This window comes from Plecotus auritus (assembly GCF_963455305.1).
Source record: "Plecotus auritus genome assembly, chromosome: 8".
In the NCBI taxonomy this organism is placed as follows: domain Eukaryota; kingdom Metazoa; phylum Chordata; class Mammalia; order Chiroptera; family Vespertilionidae; genus Plecotus; species Plecotus auritus.
In genome coordinates, this window is record NC_137782.1 from 62,425,727 (window position 1) to 62,444,133 (window position 18,407).

General features: G+C 41.9%; 1 protein-coding gene across 4 annotated transcripts in view; it reads right to left on the minus strand.

Moving 5' to 3' along the window:
- The window catches only part of RALY (RALY heterogeneous nuclear ribonucleoprotein), a 99,680-nt gene that overhangs the window by 32,991 nt on the left and 48,282 nt on the right, over positions 1-18,407 (minus strand). The window contains exon 2 of one of the 4 annotated variants that reach the window (XM_080684721.1): positions 5,397-5,593. The exons of the other annotated variants lie outside the window; for them this stretch is intronic. The gene's annotated coding sequence lies outside the window, so the exon portion shown is untranslated. The remainder of the gene's footprint in view (positions 1-5,396; positions 5,594-18,407) is intronic. 4 annotated transcript variants of the gene reach the window in all.

Consider the following 18,407-nt stretch of genomic DNA (forward strand, 5'->3'; position numbering starts at 1 on the left):
GGTTCGATCCCCAGCCCTAGTTGGGGAGCGTGCAGAGGCAACCAATTGATGTGTGTCTCTCACATTGATGTTTCTCTCTGTCTTTCCATCTCCCTTCTACTCTCTCTAAAAACCGATGACAAAATATCCTCCAGTGAAGATTAATAACAACAACAACAACAAAATTAGCCTGCTATATTGGTCAAACATTTAATTAACTCATCCCTAACACGTTGGCAGGGCCAGACCAAATGATTTCTCAGCCACAGCCCGCAGGCCGGATAGAGGACCTTTCTAGACACTGAGATAATTACCTAACCCCTGCTCCTTCCATTGTTTGGAAACATTTGTTGGCTATTAAGCCTGTTTTTTTCCTCATTTTCCTATTTTCTGGGATAAACACATTAAAACAGAGAGCTCAACTCTAACAATGCTCTCTGATTAGTGGTTTACAGAATGCTCTGTAATTTTATGATTTGCTGGCTAGAAATGGAAAAATAGTGGAGTGCAAATAATGCTGTGGCCCAAAAGGGAGTGAGGCACTCTCAACTTGGTTCTACTGTGGACTGTCTCTATAAACTTGGTTACAGACCTCAGGTGCCTCATCTAGAAATTGAGAAACTGGACCAGATCCATGTTGCATGAACTCTTCTGTGGAAGACCAGTGCTCAATATGTTAGTAAGAGTTCTCAGAAAAGAGGCTCTAAGGTCAAAGACAGGAAAGTTGGCACACTCCATTCACCCACCCCCTCCCCAAGTCACATGCACACTAAAAGCTCTAAGACGTCAGCAATAAAGAAATGTACTTTGCATTATTTTGATGTGACTTTTTCCTGGATTATTAATATCTATTCTGAGAAAGATACATTGGAATAGATCTCTAGGGGCCCTATCAGCTCAAACCCACTGTGATTTGTATCAGAAGTACTTAGCTAGTGCCTGGGGTACCCGTTCTTTCCACTAATCCAATTCTCTTAACCCATTATGGCATTTAAATGATACTCTGGTCAATAGGAATTTATTATGTGTAGTTCATTTTACTGTAATCAGAGTAGTAATTTTCAAAAACTCAGAATACAAAACATTTAAAGCTCAGTTACTGAGCTTCTAATATTTAATCTATACTGTGCCAGCATTTTTCCTATATCATTTGATCTTCAGACAACCATAAGAATATCGTTATCATCCTAATACAGAGAAGGAAACTGAGGTTTGGATAGGCTAAATAACTTGCTTAAGATTATGCAGCCAAAAAGTGGTGAGCACCAGATTTCAAACCTAGGACTATTAATCTTCCAAATCTTGGTTCTGCCTGGGACTCGGCCACCATGATTAACCTTCCCTGGTATCAAGTATCAAGTGGGAATAGTAATCCTCACATTGCTTCTCTCACAGAGTTGCTCTAAGATTCAAAGGCAACAACAGGTATGAAAGAGCTCTGTAATGTATAAAGATATAAATATGAAGGACATTTGAAACATTGTGCATATTTCCTTTCATAGTTTATAAGGTACTTGAGGTCTTGCAGGCTTCCCATCATGGAAATCAATTGTCCTTATCCCAGACACCCCCCTCAAGTAGAGCTTCTTAAAATTTTCCAGTTAGGATTTTAGATAAACAGGAAACATGTTGGTTTCTCAGTATCAGTACTGATTGCTCTTTAGGCTGTTTGTCAGAGTCATATTAAACAACCACTCTGTTTAAGGAGTCAGGAGTGAAAGCAGCAGAGTGGGCAGGAGCCTGGCAGAAGGCCTGTAGATAGAGGAGAAGCCAGAATGGCTATGGGGTGAGACTCCTTAATCTCATCTTAGAACATGCCTTGGACAGCAGGTCCTAGAAGCCTTTGTATGAAATCTATCCAGGTGACCAACAAGAGAGAGAGATGATGTGGCGGGGAGCAGGGGGAAGTAGTGGGAGATGGGGGAGCAGGGTTGGCCAGCTTCACATTGTTCTGGAATAAAAAATACCTTGGCAGCAATAGATGAGTCTAGGGCTCTCAACTCATCCTCTAGTCTTGTCTGGGATCACACCCTCATGATCACATTGCTGTGGCCATCTGCTCCCTCCAGCTTCTGGCAGACTGAGGCCAAAAACAACAGCAAGACATTCTTGGAACTGGGCCTTGGTTAGGGACAGAGAAGTAAATAACAAAAGTCCTTGCTCTTAAAGAAAGCACTGAACCAAAATGGTTTGAGCCTAACCAGAGCCTCTCTTGTATAGCAAAGTGTCTACTTCATGGGATATATTCAAGAATTGTGTGAAGTGAAATGAATCAACAGAGCCTACATACTATGACTTAGCACCTGTTTGGTGTCAGGAGCTCTGGATTCTGGCATGAATAATTCAGTGACTATGGGCAAATTACTTACCTCTGTGGATCCCAGTTTACCCATCTGTGTAACAGGCTCTGTCTATCCCACGAGTTGCTTTGTGTAGCCAATGAGGTGATGGCTGAGATAGCACTCTGTAAATGGCATGAGATGGAACAGCGGGAGCTGAAGGAGCACTGGGCGCATGGTCCTAAAAGCTCAGAGCCCAGTCTGTGGAAGACTTAAAATAAACTTCCTTTCTTTCTCCCTAGGCAACTTAGGTTTGCTTTTCTCACACTGGACATGTTTTTTGCATTTCTAGTGAAGGGAGAAGGAAATTTGTTACTCAAGTAGGGGAAAGAAAGGTTGTCATCTGTCTTCTTTTCAAAGTTTGTTTGAACCACTGTACTGCAAAAGACAGCACAGGATTTGGAATTACAATCCTAACTTTTGTTAATCAAAAGCTATAAAACCATGAATAAGCCTCAACTTTTCTGATGCTTGGTTTCCTCATCTGTAAATTGGGAAATTTCCTAAGTCTTAATATTATAGTTAAGATTCAATTAATTGATGATAGAAAAGTGTTTTGTAACCCACAAAATGCCACACAAATACGTCATTACAAAGCTGTCTTCCCATGAGCTCATGAGCTACATAGGACAGTAGTTATCACCATTTGACAGGAGGAATCATCAAAGCCTTGAGAAAATAATGACAGTAACATACAGTTCAATTCTGACTCCCTCCAGCAGAGGTAATTACTCCTTTGATTTATTATACCAGTTATTTATTGGTGTGTTTGCTTCATTAAACTGACAGATCTGGGGGAGGGGACTACTTATACCTTACAATGCCCAATGCCCAGCATGGCACACTTAAAAGATCTTAAGTACAGTAGGTCTTCAGGTTACGTCGGAGATCTGTTCCTACCTACGGCGCGATATAACGCGATTTTCGCCGTAAGTCGGAACCCACCTACATAAGCACCTACGTCACTCACATGGAGCACATACATGGCAGTAATGAAGTGAAACAGTAAAAAAAAATTTAAAGAAAGATAACAATTCCTGATCTTTATCTGTGGTAGATAAATAATAAAAAGCATAAAGCACATATGTACATACGTCAAAATGACGAAACTTTTTTTTTTATAGATAAATGGGAGATGGCTATGTAACCACGAAACGACATATGTCGAGTCCGATGTAACCCGAGGACTGCCTGTAAATGTTACTTGAGTGATGACTAACACATCTAAACTCAGAATTCCTAATCCCAGGTCTAGAGTTCTTATATCCAGAGAAAGTGGACTAAACCTCATAGATTTGACTTATCTTTTCATCTCTTCCACAATTCCTTCACTCCAGCAACACTCAACTTTCCATTCCTGTAGAGTCTGGTTCTTTGTAGGCACTGGTCCCTCAGCCTTGAACATGGCTCATCAGCTTCTTTGCCGAGCTAATAATTCCTATTCACCCCTCAGGTCTTTCTAATCTCCCAATATTGGGGCTCCCTCTGTATCTGCTTTATCACAAAACCCTGGCACACAGCATGTGTCAAAATTACCTACTGGAAGCTGAATGAAATACTGGATCTAGAAATCTAAGGGTGACGCAGGGGAAAATATTACAGGCCTGGAAGTCCGGAGGCCTGATTGATTTTAATGCTAGCTCCACTACTATTGTGCTGGGTGATCTTGGCCAAGCCCCATTTGTTTGAACCATCCATAATGAGCTATCATCTATGAATGATCTCAAAAGGTCCTTTCAGCACTGACAGTATATAAGACTTGGATTCATGCTAAGTTGTAGGGGTGAGGAACTTCTGAAGCCAGCTGTGTGCTCCACAGTATGGGAAACCCAACATTCCCACCCCATAAGCAGCACTAGGCACATTGGACTCTGCTGTCAGCAGCTTCCCAGCCTGTTGGTTTACTTAATTCCTCTTGATGAACTGCCAAGAATAAATCGTAGGTGAGCAGCAGAGCATTTTAATGAGTCCAGAGTCTAATGAATCTTTTCCTTCCTGTGTCAATTAGAATTTCAAAGCTAGGATCCCCAAGGACCAATTTATTGGGAACAGAGAGAAGCCTTTTGTTCATTAGCTGCTGCCTGCGCTACCTGCCCTGGCCCTGTATGTCTGATATGTAACAATCCTGCTTACTCAGATATTTCACCTGGTCAGATAGAGATGGCATGGGAGGTCAGATAGAAATGCCCAACATTTCTGGGGCCTGAACTTAAGAAAAAGGAGGGTCCAGGGTATTTGGAGGCAGTGGGGTGGTCAGAGAATCAGAGCAGCTGAGACTTTAATGCCACCTCCTAAAGATACTGGTCTCCAAAGAGATAATATGCCATTCACCCATCTAAGTATCAGGTGTGACACCTACTTAACTAATATATTTTGAAGTCTCACAACCCCAAAAGTAGGTATCAATAGCACTTCTTTATAGACAGGGATGCCCTAGCCAGTTTGGCTCAATGGATAGAGTGTCGGCCTGTGGACTTAAGGGTCTCAGGTTGGATTCCAATTAAGGGCACGTACCTTGGTTGAAGGCTCAATCCCCGGCCCTGGTTAGGCCACGTGTGGGAGGCAACCAATCGATGTATTTCTCTCAGTCCAAGTTTCTCAGAGTCCAATGTGCCTCCCTTCCACTTTCTTAAAAAATCAATGGGAAAATATTCTCGGGTGAAGATTAATAAAAAGTAAAAATAAAAAATATATATAGACAGAGAAACTGAGGCACTGAGAGGTAAATTAAGAATTAGCCTGCCCTAACTGGTTTGGCTCAGTGGATAGAGTGTCGGCCTGTGGACTCAAGGGCCCCATGTTCAATTCCGGTCAAGGGCATGTACCTTGGTTGCGGGAACATACCCAGTAGGGAGTGTGTAGGAGGCAGCTGACCGATGTTTCTCTCTTATCAATGTTTCTAACTCTCTATCCCTCTCCCTTCCTCTCTGTAAAAAATCAATAAAATATATTTTTTAAAAAGAATTAGTCTAAGGAGCACAATTAGTAATTGTGCATTGTTGGTCATCTCTTCAGTGGAGTTTGCAATCCTCCTTATTCCCAGAACATAATCTAAGCAGACAACCCCCAGGCCCATACCTCAGAAATCTTTTGCTTTATTTGATTTGTGATGAGTTGCCAGTTCTTGATCTAAAGGCTCCCAGGCACCTAGTTCTTTGCCTCTTGTCCTGTCCTCTCCATGTCACACAGGGTCAGCCCAGTGGCCGCTGCTCTGTCATCAACACAGGAATGTTTTCCAAGGCGAACAGGTAAGCAAGTCAGGTTTCCAAATGGTTCTGGAATGGAATTTTAGGGCTCTAGTGGGAAAAACACTTAAGAGTGAGGTCAAGAGGCTTGTCCAAATTTACATAGCTAGAAAATAGCAACAACTGGGACATAGGTACGTACTGAATCCTAATGTCACATCTATCTACATAACTTTTTATTTTGAGATAATTGTAGATTCACATGTAGTAATAAACACTTTTTTTAAGCACTTGGCACTTGGCCTAGCACACAGAAACCCACTCAGTAAGTGTTACCTATTAGATAATTAGGAAAAAGAGAGAGGGCAGTTCAAGATGGGCCTTTAAGGAAGAGTTAGCTTCACTTTATAAAATGCCTGAGGTGTATACATATAATACCTTAAATAATCTTTCCAACGACCCCATCAAGCAGGTATTAACATTCCATTCTACAGATGAGAAAACTGCTCTCAGGTCAAGTTACTTGTCCAAGATTACTTTGTTCCAGTATGTGCCAAAAGTGGGATTCAAATCCAGGTACAATCAAACCTTGTTTCTGGACCAATGATAATTCGGTTCTCAACCAAAGTTCACAGAAAATGTCTCCGTTGATGAACCAACTTCAGCTTTCAATCTAACAACCCTTTCATAATGATATCTCAGCATGACAAAAAGCATCTCTCAGGCAAAACAACAACAACAACAACAACAACACACACACACACACACACACACACAAAAAAAAAAAAACAACAACAACAACAACAACAACAAAAAAAACAAAGGAGAGAATGCTTTTGTTGCTGGTGAAATCAAGGATTAGCACAATTTTAAAACACAAAGAGGCCCATCAAGAGTGCTAATGTTGCTAAGGTTGTGAAAGAAGCAATGATCACAGGCAATTGAAGAGGTAGAAAAACTGTTGTTGATTTGGATAAACAAAAAGCAGTTAGCCAGTGACAGCATTTCAGAGGCAGTGATATATGAACAAGCAAAGATGTTGCATAATGACCTGAAAGACACCCCTGGAATGAATGTTGAAAGTGATTCCTTTAAGGCGAGTAGGGGGTGGTTTGATAAATTTAATAAAAGTGTTTATTTATAGATTAAACAGTACATTAGACATGTACTGTATAGTAAGATTAAAACGAAATCATTTGGGGGTCTGGATTGGATTAATTCAATTTACATTCTTTCTAATGGAAAAAAATGATTTGGTTTTCAAACAAGTCACTTCTTGAATAGCCTTCAAGAACAAATTAAGTTCAAGAACTGAGGTACGCCCTAGATGGTTTGGCTCAGTGGATAGAGCATAGGCCTGTGGACTGAAGGATCCCGGGTTCGATTCCAAGCAAGAGCACATGCCTGGGTTGTGGGCTCGATCCTCAGTAGGGGGCATGCAGGAGGCAGTTGATCAATGATTATCTCTCATCAATGTTTCTATCTCTCTCCCTCTCTAAAATAAAAATATATTAAAACAAAATAAAACAGAACCGAGTTACCACTGTATATCCTTTCTACATTGCTTCTCTAGAGAAGACTGGAGCTGGGTTCAAAGACAAGCCTGGATATAGACTGGAGGTTATGAGCAGGCTGCCAGTTCAAGTATGAGGACAGCATGAACAAGGGTGAGCAATTTATGGACATGCTGTCTTTGCAAAGGGTAGTTTAAAGACCCTGGACAGAATAAAACAGTAAATTCACATGACAAAAGCCAAATAAAATGCTAAAGTAAGGGCAGGGGAAAGAGAGCCACTGAATGTGAGCTCAGTTATATGGATCACAACTTGACTCCCTTTAGCTGGAGATTAAAGATAGTGGTAGCATGAATAAAATGAAGAGCCAGAAAATAGGAGACAAAGAAAATCAAGTTCTGCCACTAATTAGATAAATGGCCTTGGGCAAGTCACTTGTCCTCCCTGGGTTTTTTATGTTGGAGGCTGAACTAAAAGACCTTCAAAAACTTCTGTAGCTTTGACCTTCCAGAAATCACTCTATTACCAGATCATGTGTACAAATTTGAGTGTGGGAAATGCTAATGCTGTGATTAAGCAAAGAAGCCTGGGAAAACAAAACAAGACTTCTGTGCTGTGTGAAGTCCTGGGCACAGGGGAAGGGAAAGATAACTGAGAGAGGAAAAGGAGATTGAAGAAATTAAATGGGGTTCAAGTTAATCTTGGGTAAAAGCCAGAAGACATCAGGGAGGCAAAGGAAGGGAGGCTGAAGCAGGATGGTACCAGTCCTGACCTTGCCACTAACTTGCTATGTAGCGTGGGTATTCGTCACCCTCATTTTCTCAAGGGCCCTGTAAGTTCTGGCCTCAGCTGCCCCCTCTCCAACCTTACCTCCTGCTTCTTTCCCCCTCAGGGTACTGCTCCAGCCACACTGTCTGCCTTCTAGTTTTTTGTGTCCCCTCCTCCCCCCACAAACACACTCTTGCCTTGAGGCCTTTTCACCTGCTCTTCTCTCAGCTGGAAATAATCTTCCTCCTCAGAAAAGCCAGTCCCCACTTTTTAACCCTTTACCCCGAGTATCTTTCTTTGCAACACCTATGAAATGAGATAATAAATGATATAATAACTGATTTACTCATTTTCTGTCTCCCACTAAAAGAATTTCCATAAAGGCAGTCTGCTTTGTTCACTACTTTAACGCAGCTCCAAGAGTAATAGCAGGCATTTGTTGAATGGTCCCTAAGATCACTTCCAATTCTAATGCTATGATTTGGGGACTTGTGGAAATGAGAAGTTCAAGCCCAGGTGAGCACTGTTCTTTTGGCTCCAATTTTTGATATTTGCTTTGCTTCAGTGATCGGCAAAAATGATCTCCAAATGTAACACATACATCCTAACACACATGCACAAAGAGACAAATACATATCACTTAATTCAAGAATCATTATCTCATGTTATGTGTGAAACACAATATACATCACTATTTCCTTAAGCCTGGAATGTTAGGCCTAACAGTTTAGCCCTAACTTCCTTTGATAACTTTAACCCTAAGCACACTCCATTCCTGAAATCCTATACTCTTGCTACACTGAACTATTTACCCTTCTCTAAGACACACATGCAAGCTTATGTGCCTTTGTCCTCACTGGGTCTCTTTTCTTGGAAGCTACAGATTACCCTTCACAATTGCCAAATAAATACCTCATCTTTGAAGTCTAAGTCAAATATCACCTCTTCTGTGAAGTCTTCCTTGATCTCCCAGGAAGTTAGTGTCCCCCTCTCCTCCATGTTCCCAAAACACTACTTGTTTCCATAATACTGATCATCTCTGCCATCTACTTACTTTACCTGCCTGTCTTCCTTGATCAACATGGCTTCAAAGGCCTTGACCGTGTGTTTGCCTTCTCCTTACTCCTAAGTACCTACCCATGGTGCGTGGCACAAATGTTTATCAAATTGGAATGTTTATCAGTTAAGGATGCTTCCTAATCTTCATTGGCAGATTTGATCAGGTTGTTAGATCTTCCTTCATATTATCCAAAACAGTTGGTTTCCCTAATATTTTTATCCGCTAATATGAACTCCTATGGAACTGAAAGCCTGAGGAAGAGCGGGAGGAGAGGCTTCAAAGAATGAAGAGAAATAGTCTTTGCAGAGCATTGAAGGTCATGCTAAGGGGATTGGATTTATTCTAGAAGTTTTATGAGCAGGGAAGTGGTAGGAATAAGATCTGTATCTTAAAACGGAGAGTGAAAGGAAGTTATATTTTAGGAACAAAGACTGGAGGTGGGGAGATGAATTAGTTGACAATTAAAATAGTCCAAGAGAGAGATGATTAAGATCTGGCCTGGGGTAGTAACAGTGGGGATGAGAGATGGGCAGAATGTTCGGAGATAAAACCATATAATGAAAAAGCATTGAGTAGAACTCTGTGCTCAAAACAAAAACAAACTTCCTCCACAAGTATCTCTGTAACCACTTTTAATCCAAAATGATCCTAAGAATAACTAGAGGCAGGAAAAAACACCTCCTTGACCAGAGAAGAAGCAAGTCTAGGATTAAAAAAAGCCAAACTTCAGGCCAGTGAGCAGAGCTGCAGGAGAGCTCAACATCTTGCTCTTGGCTGCTACCTGCAGAAGTTTTAGCAAAGAAGTCGGGACTCTACAACTGAGCAGAAAGGTAATTTCCTGGGCTGGGCCTGTTCTAGCTCTTTAACATAATAGGCTCTGATCACTTTCAATAGGATATGTTAAAGAAAAGTACCCAGCCCTAACCGGTTTGGCTCAGTGGATAGAGCATAGGCCTTCAGACTCAAGGGTCCCAGGTTCAATTCCGGTCAAGGTCATGTACCTTGGTTGCGGGCACATCCCCAGTAGGGGGTCTGCAGGAGGCAGCTGATCGATGTTTCTCTCTCATGGATGTTTCTAACTTTCTATTCCTCTCTGTAAAAAAATCAATAAAAATATTTTAAAAAAGAAAAGAATCCAAAACTTGGAAGTAAGGCCAAAAATTATTGTGTGACCTTTTAAAGTCATGTTAGAACATTTTAAAATATGTACCTAAGATTCATCTGACACAACTGGAGTATGGAAGTTTGTTTGACTTACTGTTCACAAATGGTTAAAGACCAAGTGTTTAAAAACTATAAAGTTAGAGGTTAATGTGTAGAAAACTGAGATGGTACACTTTTTTAAAGCAAAGAGGATAACACCAAAGATTCATTTCATTAGGACATTAATCAATGTTGGATTTAATTTAGCAATTTAATTTCAGCAATCCTTTTTCCACCAACAACATAAATCTAGTTTCTCAGCTATTCTCTTTCTGATGTTTCCCACATTAATGAATTAAACAAAACTTGAAACATGCTCACCATATGTATAAGAATTACTCCCATCCAGCCCTGACCAGTTTGGCTCAGTGGATAGAGCGTCGGCCTGCGGACTGAAGCGTCCCGGGTTCGATTCCAGTCGAGGGCATGTAACTTGGTTGCGGGCACATCCCTGGTAGGAGGTGTGCAGGAGGCAGCTGATCGATGTTTCTAACTCTCTATCCCTCTCCCTTCCTCTCTGTAAAAAATCAATAAATTATATTAAAAAAAAAAAAAAGAATTACTCCCATCCATAGGCTTGCCTACTTCACAGGAACCAGATGCCAGGAGGCAAGAGAAGCCTGACAGCCAAGCACAGGATGTTAGTGAAGTGGAACAGGTGGTCACTTATGAACAGGGCACCAAACTAAGAGTCAGGAGACCTACCACTAATTCACTGTGCAACCTTAGACATATTTTTTACTGCTCCCTTGCTGGATCTCAATTTCACAGTTATAAAATGGGAAAGTTGGTCTGCATCAGTTGGTCAGGGTCCTGGGAACCCTGGAGGTTTAAGGCAGGGGCTATTTTCGGTGAGGGTAAGGGGAAAGCTGAACAGGTTCTACCATCACAGCACTTCCCTACCCCCACTTCAAACAGAGCAGCTGTTTGTTTGTTTGTTTGTTTGTTTGTTTGGTTAATCCTCACACCAGGATACTTTCTCTGTTGCTTTTTGGAGAGAGTGGAAGGGAGGGAGGGAGAGAAAAAGAGAAACATCAATGTGATTGTCCTCAAGTCCTCCCTACCTGCCATGTAAGTCACATTCAGTAGTCTTACTATTTGCCCTTTCCCTCTTGATGGAAGTAACTGACCAGGTATTGAACCAGCAACTTAGGTATGTGCCCTGACCAGTATCAAACCCTCAACTTTTTGATGTGTGGGACAACGGTCCAACTGACCAAGCCACCCTTCCAGGGTGGAGAGCTCTGGTTTTTTTTTTGGTTTGTTGTTGTTTTTATTGATGTCAGAGAGAAGAAGGGAGAGGGAGATAGAAACATCAAGGATGAGCCGAAACCGGTTTGGCTCAGTGGATAGAGCGTCGGCCTGCGGACTGAAGGGTCCCGGGTTCGATTCCGGTCAAGGGCATGTACCTTGGTTGCGGGCACATCCCCAGTGGGGAGTGTGCAGGAGGCAGCTGATCGATGTTCCTCTCTCATCGATGTTTCTAGCTCTCTATCCCTTTCCCTTCCTCTCTGTAAAATATCAATAAAGTATATTTAAAAAAAAAAAAAAAAGAAACATCAAGGATGAGAGGGGTGTGGCTCAGTGGTTGACATCGACCTATGAACCAGCTGCAGGAAGGCAGCTGATCTATGATTCTCTCTCATCATTGATGCTTCTATCTCTCTCTCCCTCTCCCTTCCCTATTTATTTATTTTTTAATTAAGGGAGATAATAAATTTAAAGTACCTATTACAATACTTGCACATGGTAGGTGGGCATTCAATAAATGTTACTTCCATCAAGAGGGAAAAGGCAAATAGCATGATTACTAAATGTGACTCACATGAGAGGTAGGGAGGACTTGGGGACAAACCCCAGCCAGCTGCAGATCAGAACTACGAGTGGCTCAGAATGGAAATGGGCTAATTTGGAGAGTCTGTTGTGCTCTTCTAAGAGCATCTGGATCCTGTTCCAGCCAAAGCAAATCAAGCAGGAGTGCTTATGGAGCGCTTGTTTCTAAAACAAGTTCGGGCTGTGTTATTGACACACGCCACAGGGGAATTGAGAAGGCTGTTGGCAGAGATGTTAAGAAAGCTGACATGCTTTCAGTTCCAATCTTTGCTAATACATTTGTGTGGGTACAAATGACCTTGGCTCCAGAGGAGAAGAAAACCCTGGACTAAGACACAATAAAACCTAGGTTTTGGTCTGAGCTCGACCCTGAGCAGATGACTTCACCTCTCTGGCATGTTTTGTTTTTTTTCCTCCTCCACATAATAATTCTCTATGTGCCTGCTCTATTATCAATATCCTAATTTTCAGATGATGATACTATAACTCAGAGAGATTAAGTTAGTACTGGCAGAAATTTGAATTCAAGGTCTGCTGTCAAAGCCTGTAGTCTTTCTACTCTGCTGCATAAATAAGTGGATTGAACCAGGTGGACCAAGGTATTTCTCGACCTGAAAACTTATGATCTTAGTGGCCTGAAATTGTGGTTTCAAGAGCATTCTAAATACTCCAGGGCTAGATAAAGCCTTGCTGGTTAAGGAACCTTTCTCATATGAATGATACACTCAACATCAGCAAAAACTAGGTACAAACAATTTAAGAGCCAGAAGAGAGTGGACAGTGAAATTTTAGAAAGCCCTAAAGAGGCCCTTGGAGAATATATCACCTGATGGAGAATATATCATAGATGAAGATATGGAGGCTGCAGAAAGAGAAATAGCTTGACTGGGAACACCCAGAAAGTGGGTAATGGAGCACAAACAAGGTTCTATGCCTCATGGTCTCTCCCACACTTGCTTTGTACTCAGTCTCCAACCTCCTAGGCTATTCTCATCTTCTCTTTGATATTTCTTTTCCAAATGCTGGGTGACAGGCATTCATTGCTCCAGCAGCAGACTCCCAGACACTCCCAACACCTCCTCTTTGTAGATAAGGGCTCTTTCTTTTTAACTGTCCCTGGTGTGGCCTCAGCAGGACTGAGGCTAAGGCTTCTCCTTTGGCCTCCACTTGACTTTTTTTTTTCCTTTTAACTCTTTGATGCCTTTGAACCACAGACCAATATGCCTTTAATATATTTTTATTGATTTCAGAGAGGAAGGGAGAGGGAGAGAGAGAGAAACATCAATGATGAGAGAGAATCATTGATTGACTGCCGCCTGTACACCCCCGAGTGGGGATCGAGCCGCAACCTGGGCATGTGCCCTTGGCCAGAATCAAACCTGGGACCCTTCAGTCTTCAGGCCAACGCTCCACCCATTGGACTAAACCGGCCAGGGCCCAATATGCCTTTAAAGGCACAAAACTGGAAGGGACATCAGCAATTATAGATCAACTTTTTACCTTATTCCCACTTTTTAGAGCTGAGGAAACTGTGGCCTAAAGATATTAAATGCTTTCCCAAGGTTGAGTTAGTAGAACAGGGTTAAAAGCCTGGATTGTAATACCTTCTACTACAATCTGTCAATGAACACATGCTATCAGAATTTACTTCAATTACCTGACTGAACAACAACCCAGGCCAGGCATTTTTTCATCATCTCCTATCAGCATCACAATAGCCACATAGGCATTATTGTCCCCATTTTGCAGATGAGAAAACTACAGCTCAGAGAGATTAGTCACACAGGAAATAAATTCCAGAGCAAGGACTCAAACCTTTGGCTTTAAGGCCTCCTCTCTTTCCCCAGTATCATATGGCCTAAGGTTTTTAAAACTATATGCAACAGTGGGAAAGAAACAGTTAATTAATCTCCCAAAAGGTCAGTTATACTATAGGTAACTTTTATCCCTTGGCCTATGCACTTATTATCATAACTCTTGACTGATATGCAAATTGGGAAAATGGAGAGGGGGATGAGGGTAAGGGAGGTGAGTGGAGACTCAGATAATACAAAATGACAGATAATTCAAAAGAAGCAATTTTTGCTTTTGTGTTAACATGGTAGTCTGTAGGATAGTTTTATTTTTCTACATTTGCCCATCATAAAATCATAAGTCCTGTTTATTCATGTCCTACTCTTCTCAGGGTTCTAACACTTTAGGCTCAGGACTCTGCTTCTCTGCCACGGACAACATCCTCAGAACTGCCCTCTGATTGCTGACCTATAGGACCTATCAGTACCTCTTCTCTCTGGCCTGATGCTCCAGTAGGACAGAAAAATCCTCTTTAGTTTTAATGAAAACTGGGAAAGGAAGGAGGGAGACACAGGGCCCAAGGGGGCCCAGAGCCCTTTGCACACCATTCCTTCCCCATAAGTGAGCTGGGCCTTATTGCTTTTCTGTGACAGCAACCCTCAAGAAAGCCAGCTGAGAAACAAAGTAATAAAATGCGGGCAAAATTCCTGGGTGAGGAGAGAACCAGGACAGCTGTTTCTTATATGAGCTACTCTGTCAGCCTCCCCAGATTTTCTCGACTGAATTCTCTTGGGGCCATAGGATGAATACACTAGCAGACAATGAACCTCCTGCCTTATTAAGCTACAAGGTCCACTTTGGGCAGACATTCATCCCCACACCTTGAAGGATGATGAGGCATTGCTACTACTCTCAGACCTTCTAACTCTGTCCAGGTCCCTGTCATGATAGTTGCTAACATTAATAGTCCTTTAGATTTATATATAGCAGTTATTTGAAATGTGCCTTATACAGTAGTCTGGGTAAAAGCTGCTCATTGTTTATAGATAAGAAAACTAAAGGCCACAAATATGTACCCAGTAAGCTCAGGTATTGCTCAGAGATCTTGCTACTTCAATGTTACCCTATGGGATCTATATGTAAGACTTATTTCTCTCCTCCCCGCCCCCGACAAATATTCCCAAGTGGCCTTTATTTCACAAAAATATTGCCAAATACTACTTGTACTACATACTATTTAAATGGGGAAAAAAGGCAAATTCACAAATTATGTACCTTAAAAAGTTATTTCTTCTACTTTGAGGCTCTACACATCAGATAGCATCAGTTCCCAAGACTGAATCAGTGAATTCTAAACTCTCTTACATTAATCTTTCACATTAGGTGGGGTATACATACACCAAAGGAGCTTGAGTCATGTCACCTGCCCAGGCAGAGGCTTAGATTTTCTATGCTCTTGTGTGGTTTTCCCCAGTCCATTCTTAATCAATCAGCTAGTCTCTGAAAACCACAGCCTATAATTTTATATATATGTGCTACCACTGTGAACATAGACACCACTAAGCCTTATTTCTTTAATGGAATCAAATCTCTCCTTTGAATCTTAGTCATTAACAGGCAACAGAAGTGTTCTGCAAGGCCTCCAAAACCATCTTGAAGCCTCTGAAGTCTGTGAGGTGGGCAGCTGTCTCCTCCAGCCATGTACCAGGCAAAATCTCCTCAGAAGCCTGGGGAGACTGGCTTTCCATGTGTCACCTGACTTGCTGCTGCACTGCCTCCATCTCCTACACAGAGCTCAGGCCTGCCCAGTGCTGACAGGCAGGCAGGATCCAGGCTGCCCAGCACTATGGGTCTAGCCCTAGCCCATTCCTTGTTGGTAAGGCATACACTACAGACCACTGTCTTCCCCACTGTTGCTGAGTGGGGAAGACAGTGTCTCTTTTCCAGAGACACCAAGAGCAAACTGCCAGCCCACAGGTAAGTCCAGCTGAAGAAAAGTTCATCTGGGCTGCACAGTGCCTTAAAAAAATAAAGCCTTAAGAAACTATAAAAAAAAAGAAGAGCAAACTAAATCCAAAGCAAGCTAAAGTGAGAAAATAATAAAGATTTAAATAAGAAATCAATAGCCCTGACTAATATGGCTCAATGGTTTGGGTGTTGTCCCATGCACCAAAAGGTTGCTGGTTCAATTCCCAGTCAGGGCATAGGCCAGGGTTTCGAGCTGATCCCTGGTAGGAGACATGAAGGAGGCAGCCAATAGATGTTTCACTCTCATATCAATGTTTTGCTCTCTCCCTCTCCCTTCTTCTCTCTCTCTCTCTAAAAAAAAAAAAAGAAAAAAATCTTTTTTTAAAAGAAATGGAATAAAAAATGAAACCAAAAGTTGGTTAACTGAGATCAACAAAATTAACAAAACTGTAGCAAAACTGACCAAGAAAAAGAGAGAAGGTACAAATTGCCAAAACCAGGAATGAAAAGGTGATATCACTATTGACCTTACAGAAGTTAAAAGGATTATAAGGAAATACTGGGAACAACTTTACGACAAGAAATTAGGCAGTTTAGACAAAACAACATATTATGAGAAAGATACAAATGATTAAACGTGACGCAAAATGAAATAGAAGATCTAAGTACACCTAAAACAAGTAAAAAATTACTGAATTAGTAATTAAGAGAAAGCTACTGACCAATATCTCTTATGAATATAGATAAAAATCTGCAACAAAATATTAGCAAACCAAGTCCAACACCATATAAAAATAAAAAGGATTATACACTATGATCAAGTGGAATTTATTCTAGGAATATAAGGTTGCTTTAATATCAAAAAATCACTGTATTGCCATGTTAGTACAATAAAGGACAAAAACCACACAACAAAATCCAACATCCATACATAATAAAACCTCTCCATAAACTAGGAATAGAAGGGAATTTAGCCTGATAAAAGTTATATACAAAATACCTACAGCTAACACCATACTTAATGGGGAAAGACTGAATACTTCTCCCTGAAACTGGAGAAGTGTCTGTTTTCACCAATTATATCCAACATTGTACTGGAGGTCCTAGCTAGCTGGTACAATCAGGCAGAGGGATTTTTTTTTGTTTTTAATGGACATTAGAGTATGTCATTCTATCAAAACTCTCCAGTGACTTCCTATTTCACTCAATATAAAACCCTACATGATCTGGGTCCCTGTCTAACTTTGTGAATTCTTCATCTTTAGCCACACTGACTTCCTTTTATCAAACACAATAAGCATACTCCTGTTTCAGGGCCTCTGAACTTGTTGAACTCTATGCCTGAAATGTTATTCCCCAAGATATACAGTATACACAGCTTACTACTTCAGTTACTGCATATTTTTGCACAGATTTTATTTTCTCACAGAAGCCTTCTTTCATCACACAGTCCCTATCCCCTTACCCAGCTTTATTTTTCTTCATAGTATTCATTTATCTATTTTCCTTCACTTGAATGTAAACTACAAGAGAGAAGAATATTTTCTTCACTGCTATATTTCAAACACTTAAAACTGTGCTTGCACATGGTGGAAACTCAATAAATACTCACTGGAGGATCCAAGATGGCGGCATAGGTAAACACCTAAACTGCTGCCTCGCACAACAATTTCAAAACTACAACTAAAAGACAAAAACGTCTATCACCCAGAACCACGGGAAAGCTGGCTGAGTGGAAGTTCTACAACTAGAAGGAAAGAGAAAAGAGCATTGAGACATGCACAAGCGCTGAAAAGCTGAGGTATGGAGGCGCGCAAATCGGGCTGGCGGCGGGCAACTGGGAGCGCTGCTTTTTTCAACCCGAAGGGAGACAAGCTCCCGATCACTCCAAACTCCACTTTCTGGGGAGACACGGGGGACCCAAACTCCTACGGGGAGAAACTGGACTGTCTGCCATCGGGTCAGAAAGTGAGGGAGGCTTGCTTGCAGGGCTGCGCGCAGGAATAATTGTTTACTGCGCTGGGACGCGGGGACGCGGTCAGAGACGCAGAGCTGGCTAACAGGCAGCCATCGCCGTTTGCCATGCCCTAGCCTAGTGACACCCTGAGACCCCGCCCTGCACAACCTACAAACCCACCCAAGCTCCAAGCAGCGGCTTTAGCATATGAATGGCCTGCCCTATCGCAGCTTAACCTAGCAAACTTGCAGCCCTGGTCAGACAGCTCCAAAACCTCCAACCCCAAGCAAAGAGGAGAAAACTGTAGTTCTCGCTGTAGTTCCTGCTGGGTGGCCTCTAACAGTAGCTGACCTGCACCCCATTGGATATCCAGAAGCCAGTGTACCTAGTGGTCAGTGTGAGACACCAGATTTCAACTCCTCACATCCATAAGTGACACATTCAAGAGGCAGACTCAGTGAGCACCAAAGCCCCACTGAAACAAGTCCTGCACCATAAGCGTGTCTCCAGCGCAGCAGTTCTTCCATTATAGACACAGCGGGTCCTTACAGCCAATTGGCCTGGAGGTCAAGTCCTCCCAGTGTACCAACAGCAATCAAGGCTTAACTATACCAAGACTTTGCACTCAGCCCACAAAGGGGTGTACCAAGAGCGTCCACCTCAGGTGATTGGGGAGGCTGAGCTACTGGCCCCTATAGGTCACCTACCACACAAAGCCACTCCATCAACACAGGGAAGCAACAAAATGCGGAGACAAAGAAACATGTCACCAATGAAAGAAATGGAGGAAAGCAAACTACTGGACGA